Below are 7,673 nucleotides of genomic sequence, written 5' to 3'. Positions count from 1 at the left end.
CATGACCTGCAAAGCAAGCAATTTATATTTTACAGGAAAACAAACCAGAGTTCAAGGCCACCATTTTACAAGCATTATTTTGCCTTTTTTTTAAGTCTAATCGATTCAGATTACAAAAGGTTGTATGTATGTATGTACGTATGTATATATGTATGTATGTATGTATGTATGTCTCTGTCTGTCTGTCTGTATGCATGCATGCATGCCTATATGTATGTCTGTCTGTCTGTCTGTATGTATGTATGTATGTATGTATGTATTTTGGGACGGCTAAACAAGTGTTACAAATGAACTCGTAAACACAACCCTTTCTCAAGATTTTAAGCCAGCCAGTAACGAAAGGATCTACATTTGCATTTTATCCAATTGGCCATCAGTCGACTCAGGCACTCGGATTAGTATAATTAATTAACGATATAAATACATGCAAGTAACTGTTTGTTAGTGTTTGCCTTATTGATATAGGTGCTGGCTTTCTTAAAACTGCAAACTATGCAAAACGTTAAGTATTTCGATACGTTTCTGTTTCCAATCCATCACGATTGTAGAAAGCAAATATGAAGCAGTTTCCCTGACTAAAAGAAGTGTCATTTATAAATGTAACATTTTTCAAAATTTGGTAATATGTTCTACTTCATATTTTGGGAGCTGAGGAAGGGTAAATTTATCAGCATCAGTTCCGTCGTTAAAGAAAAAACATTTTTTGTATCAATCAATAATTGCATGGTACTCATCCAAAATTGTATTCATGTCACTAAGTGTATATACCCTTTTGCTTTCTACGCTTGGAATATTCGACCATCTACTGTTTTTAATGCTACCTGAATTTGGACATTATTATATGAAAACAATGCTGTAATTTTGATCAATAGCTTTCCAAAATGAAATGATCTTTAACTGTCAAGCAAGTTCGATCTGAATAGGGCACTCGGAATACATCGGGTGTTTAAGTAATGAGCAGAATGAATCCAAGTGTTCGGGATGCTAATTTGAGTTGGACATCTGGCCATAGGATAAACATCCTGATGGCCAGATCCATAGACAGATCAAAATTCCTACGTCTGGTTGGTCTAAAATTACCCATGTCTGATTAGTTAGTGCTACTACATTAGCCAATCAGAAAGCAGACGTTTCATTTTGAGTCCGAGTTTGAGCATGACATTATAAATTTAATCTCCAGACCTGGCAACAGATGCAACTTTCAGGGCTGGATACAGGAATATCGTTTAGGAGGGGCATAAACAAGTACAGTGAAATCCCTGGTAGGGCCAAGGGTGCCAAGTTAAAAGAAGCTCCAGCATTTTTGTGTTTCCATGTACTGCTGAGCTGTTATAAAGCAAATAATCTATATATATATATATATATATATATATATATATATATATATATATATATATATATATATATATATATATATATATGTATGTATCAGCATCATATATTTATTTATGTAGACACAAAAGAAAAGCAATAATTAAAACTTAGATCAGTTTTAACACGACGGTTCCACTTGGGGACAAATTGGTGGATCGAGGACAGGCAGTACGGGCAAATAATCAAAACAGGTTCACCAAATGTCGGATTTGTAATGAGGACCAGTGGTGTCACGCGGGGTGGGGGGTGGGGGCGGGCGGACAGCACCGGGTGACGCCATCAGAGGGGGGTATATAAAAATGTCTATTACTAAGAATTCTGTATGATCTGTTACAGAAGGAGGTCCATGGGGTGACACCAACCCTAGTGACGCCACTGATGAGGACCTAATGTCACATTATTGGCAAAATTCGTTGCCTTTGTTACCAGTCCAGTCTGGACATAGAATACAATTAATTTTACTATATGTTCTCTACATTTGTTTCTCAGTGCTGACCTTTCCACTGTGTGACAATCAATGCAAATCATTTATTAATCTAAAATACCTTCAAAGATGACTTGAAGTTCTTGTCAAAGATTGACCTGCATTTTTTTAGATGCTGGACGGTAAACAGAGCAGCATGTAAACGGAACACAGATTTCACTTCCGGATCATCACCAAGACCTTATTACTCATTGTGCACTGTCGCCGAAATACACACGGACTACCACACCCTCAACTCATATTCTCAAGAATAAACAATTACCATTAATCCCTACCAAAAATGCATAAATCTAACTTCTATCACCACCAAAATGAGAGAGGAAAAAATGTTCTAAAAATAAACTAGAACTACTTTCGTAAATTGTGACCCGATTCCATCTACAAAGGGAGCGATTGCAGTCTGAACATCCTCGGCCCTTTCCTTCAATTCCAAAAAGACCTTACGGAAATAGCTGAGTACTGATCCGATCGTGAAGGACTCGGTTCCGATCTTTTACCACAAAGAGGTTTTTGTGTGTACTTCTCCCTTGCTCAACATATTTTGAATGATTTTAATGCATGCAGAATGGTTTTAAAATAGACAGGATGCCACTTTTTACATATTCTACGATGAGTAAATTGACACCCTGGGTGCGGTTAATATCATACCACTCCTTACTCATCACATTTAGGTAGTGCATATCGTCCCAAAGGTATTTGAGCAATCTGATGCAATTCATATCAGATTTAACTTCCCCAATCTAGACAAATAAAAAATAAAGATTTTATGAATGAAAATACAACATGAATTGCTTTCCGGGACTAAAATAATGTACAATGGCAGGCTGGCTTTACGAATGCCTACAAAAAGAAAAATTAAACATCTACCTATGAAGATAAAAACAACAAACAAAACAATCGGATCAAGATTACATGTCATTATCAACTAGTTTGGTCTCACAAAACAATAACTACCTTGTTTCATTTACATTTGGTACATATAAATTTACTGATGATAAAATTAATGTAATATTTTAATGAAAACATACTTTATTCTGAACAGTTTAAGAAGATCATAGTTTTAGATATTTTTTCAGTTCGAGAACTAACGACGTCAGTGTTCGATATGTGTAATCAACAGTGTTGGCCGACATGCTCGCGCGTGACAGTGCTTGAAAAAGTGCTCTCTCTCTCTCTCTCTCTCTCTCTCACACACACACACATACTTAGTTTACTTCACGTGTCATTTTGCATTGAATTTTTAACGGTCACTTACTCTGGTTTCTTTATTTTAAAAATATTACACACATGTAGTACGGTTACACGTTAGATGCTGAAACCGTATTGCAGCCACTTTTGATAAGACAGATAATGTAAGCAGTTTCAAACGGTTATTTGGTCTTCTCATAATTTTGTAAACTAGCTCCAAGGAAACATGTGAAAAATGAAGCCAGATAATCTTCTCATATACTTGCTGACGTCTAATATTATATATAAATCATATTATAGATAGTACATCAGCAAATCTTTTAAGATAGGAAAGTTACAAAACAAAACCTTAAGCGTACGAGGGTCCACAAATTGTACATTTTTATTGATTAAACAAGATTTGTACTACGGTGTCTTGTGTTCCTCTAAAAAAGGATTTGTTATTTTTATTTAGTCTTTTTTCTTGTTTTAACGTGCGAATTGATATTTGGAAAGCCAATCAGACGCTGAGTAGAACAAGTAGTGACTTTGTTTCTCATCCCACGCCCCGAAAGAAAAAAGATCAGAATATTGAAGAAAATGAAACATGCCCTCTGGACTTCAACAACAACAACAACAACACACACACACACACACACACACACACACACACACACGCGCACTCGAAACAAGAATATAATAGCCAAAATGTACCCGGTTGAGTACAATCTATCCGATTCCACCCCATTTTGGAAAGTATGTGCCCTGTTGGGGCCTGTCAAGATTGGTGGTGGACGTTTTTAAGAACTAAATAGACAGGTCTCTTGTCATTGACCAAACCCCAAGAATATGAACTTGATAAGGAAAAGTCTTGAACCCGACGATAATCAGAAAGGAATTTGTAAAGCTGTTTGTGTTGAACATTTGGGTTCGTTCTGGATAGGTAAGATGGGGGGGGGGGGGGGAGTGGCACATACCCATCCAATTGTCGTATGTCAGTATCCTTCTCATCCAGCATGTCGTCAGGAAGATTTGTGATATTAAATTGGATTTAAATATAAAAGAAATTCAAGCGCCCTCGGATCTCAAAAGTGATATATTGAAAAATCAACTGTACATTTGACTTTCATTTACATTTGGTACTATATAACCATGACCCTCAATATTAAAACCACCATCACTGGACCATTCGTAATAAATTCCGGGGGGGGGGGGTAAACGTTTCTGAAATTAAGTCAGTGTCTTTGCATTTTAAAAGGACGTTGTGATTATCTACCGATTAAGTTTTGACTACGAAATCGTAATAATCCCTCACTTCACTATAATAAGGTTATCGCAGTAGCATCGCAACAAATTAGTTTTCCCTGTAAACCCCACCCCACCAAATTTTATTATGGGGCCTCTCCTAATAAAATTTCCCATGCTTGATGTGAATTTTGGGTCCCCACTGGCAGGGGAGTATTTCCCCCTCCCCGAATTTGCACGTGCAGTAAAATTGCTGTAGCCTATATTCGAAAATAAAAGCCCGTTAAGTTTTGCTCCCACCCACCCACCCCGGAAAAAGTGAAGATACGTCCCAGCCATTACTATCTCTCTACTCTGTTATTCAGCCTGAGTCAGCGCGTTGATGTTTGCATTAATCAAGTCCCCCCACCACCACGAAAAAAAGTTGAAATGACGTCCCTGCCCACTGGCTCTGCTACTCTCTCTCCACACACACACACACACACACACACACACACACAACACGCAGTTGCATGGGATGCTTGAGCGGTTGCTACGCCAATGGTTGGTCCTGCTCCCAGACACGTGTTTCCTGGGTCTGTGTTCAAATAACGTGAAAGTTAACACATACACTGAACTTAATTCGACACCGACAAAAGGCGCAAATCTACGTCACAGAAACATCAACTAGTAGAAAGTACACGCTCACGGACTAGAAGAGGGGAAAAAACCCAGCTCAATAAACTCAATCATGTAGTCCTTTTTAACCTGAACTAATTGCGTCAGTTATACACAAAAGGCTTCCAATAAATATCATTGTATTATTTTTGGGTCGAGAACGTGTTGTTCGTAAACATGTGTTGTATGTGGTTATCAGTATATTTGTCAGAAGTTTCCACTTGCATTACAGCGCTTGCATAAACATATTATCATGTGAGAAACATTTTCAACAGCCATAAAAGTTATACATCACTATAAATAACCGTCGAAATCACGCGGCCATCGAATGAATGAAAAATACTTGAGCCCGCCAACGCATTTGTGTTTGGTACACTGATTAAGGGCACTTCAGTGCTGTAACGTAAATTGGCGCAATACGCGCCTGAGGAATCGAAATTGATTTCATTCAGGTAAGTTTAAGATCTTTCGCAATCGCGAAATTCTTTCAGTTGGACTTTGTACGGCGGAACAAATAGTACCTAGTTAGAATAAATTGCGGAAGAAACACTACCCCATTCATTGAACGCCCACTGACACGAGTACTGTACAATGCACTGACGTACTTGAACGACGACCGTGAGTGTAATGGAAAAAAAGAAGAATGTGTTAAATAATTGAGGTTTCTTTCCAGACTTTGTTCTTCTGTCAGTCTGAATATTTTCAGGTATTATGATAATAAAAATTAGAGGCACGGTCCATTTTTGTGCGTGCATGTACAGGCAAATGTATGAATACCTGTGGTTAGGGTGCAATATATATTTGCGTAGTTGTACAAATAACTTACAAAATGGCAATACCTGACATAGTAATTGTGTCAATTTGTCCTAAACTATATTTCCGGCATACTATTATATGTGAGCATTGTTACCTTGTCCTTTCATTGTACACTTGATATATTGTATGTACTTGTTTGTTACAATCATTTGCTGTGATCGCAAGAAGCATATACATTCGTGTTTAAATCGATAATTAACTTGACCATTACGACGTACATGTATGTGTTTGAACATGCTTTGTTTAAAGTAGATAGAGTGAGAAATAAACTGATACGAACATAGAAGCCAGCATATGGGGAAAGAAGCGGGGGAGGAGACCCCCACACCCTATTTCATCTTATAATATGTTTTGGCCTACATTCGTAAAAGCTTACCATCACATATTTATCCACCCATCCCTGAAAATAATTCTGTGAGCGCCCCTGTATACGAAAACATACAGAAGGACGGACAGGCGTATATCGTAAAGTAATATAATGGTTTCATCATGTACAGTCAAATATGCCGTAAAGTCAACTCCATCTGTTTCAGCAACCCGCTGTCAACAACCGGTTTTCCAAAGTACCATTCACATGAACTGAATGAAGCAAGACTCTGCATCGGCAGCCCAATTTTCTTATTTCCTATGGTGTTTGACGTTTGACTGTAGCAGTAACGACCAATTTTCTTATTTCCCAGGGTGTTTGATGTTTGACTGTAGCAGTAACGAGCTGAGCGTGAAAACGTGTGTGGGGTTTTGTCGACACATCAGCACACTCCTGGTCATATAGCAAACGATACGTGGCAAAAGGTGTCAAGGCAAAATACTGTCATGAAAACAAATATCTCTCGAGTTGTCTATGAACATAACGATATATGCTAACCAACCTTGTTTGTCTGGACCATTTAGTCTACTGGTGCATCGGACTATGAGAACAACTACAACAACAACAACAACAACAACAAAAAGGTTCGATTCCAGACTGTCATTAGTTAGTGGCCGGGTTGAGAATGAGTTCAGACCGCTCTGCGAGGACAGCCTGGGCCACATTCGATAATAAATGTCAATGTAAGAGAAAAGAAGTGTTGTTATCGAAGCAAATGAGGCCACTACCAAGCCGAACAAAAACTAGATATGCACGTTCATTAAAAGGGTAAAGATAAGACAAAAGAAAAAAGATATTGCAAAAAGCATGAAATTCATTAAAACAAAACACAAGATTGATCAAGCCATTAGTGAACATATTTTGGGAAAGGATTGAGATAAAAGATTGAAGAAGGCATAAAAAAAAGAATTTGCAAGAAGTTTCCAAAAGACATAATTAAAACTGCAACAGTCAAACTGGTAGAATCTTTAAAGTACGATGTCAGGTTTATTTTGGTTTATTTGTTCTTTTGTGAGTTTTAAAAAATAAAATAAAGCTCACTCTTCAAAGTCATTAACAGTTATAAGTTTTAAAATACTAAGTCAGGTGTTTTTTGTTTTTTGTTTGTTTACATAAAAAATCTCACTCTTTTAAAACTTCAAAGGTCTAATCAGCTTGAGTATCGGCACGGGACACATCGCACAGTTAGCACGTTGTGTCCATAATTCGATATATATATATATATATATATATATATATATATATATATATATATATATATATATATATATATATATATATAGATAGATAGATAGATAGATAGATAGATAGATAGATAGACATACAGACAGACAGACTGAAAATTAATCCCATTTTGCATCCCCAGCCTCTTTGGTAAAATCCAGAACAAATTCAAAATTGCAGGGCTCAAATTTTGTAGGGCTCAGCAACGTCCTACGGAGAGCCTGGTTACGATTATATACCCTCTTCTGAATATCGCCAATGTTTGCATTTATCATACAGAACTTCCTGCATTGAGAGTCCCAGCTTCTAAAACTTCAAGTTTCAATTTCTTTGATTCTA

General features: G+C 37.2%; 1 long non-coding RNA gene across 1 annotated transcript; it reads left to right on the top strand.

Moving 5' to 3' along the window:
* Positions 1-5,239: 5,239 nt before the first annotated feature.
* On the top strand, positions 5,240-6,693 carry LOC149798445 (uncharacterized). Its single transcript, XR_016421628.1, has 2 exons — positions 5,240-5,379; positions 6,277-6,693. It is a non-coding gene; the product is annotated as an uncharacterized LOC149798445 (long non-coding RNA).
* Positions 6,694-7,673: the final 980 nt, after the last annotated feature.

This window comes from Sinohyriopsis cumingii, chromosome 6, assembly GCF_028554795.1.
Source record: "Sinohyriopsis cumingii isolate HCF-2022 chromosome 6, ASM2855479v2, whole genome shotgun sequence".
Taxonomy (NCBI): domain Eukaryota; kingdom Metazoa; phylum Mollusca; class Bivalvia; order Unionida; family Unionidae; genus Sinohyriopsis; species Sinohyriopsis cumingii.
The sequence above is the reverse complement of the archived record's forward strand: the minus strand, read 5'-3'. Positions and strand labels throughout refer to the sequence as shown.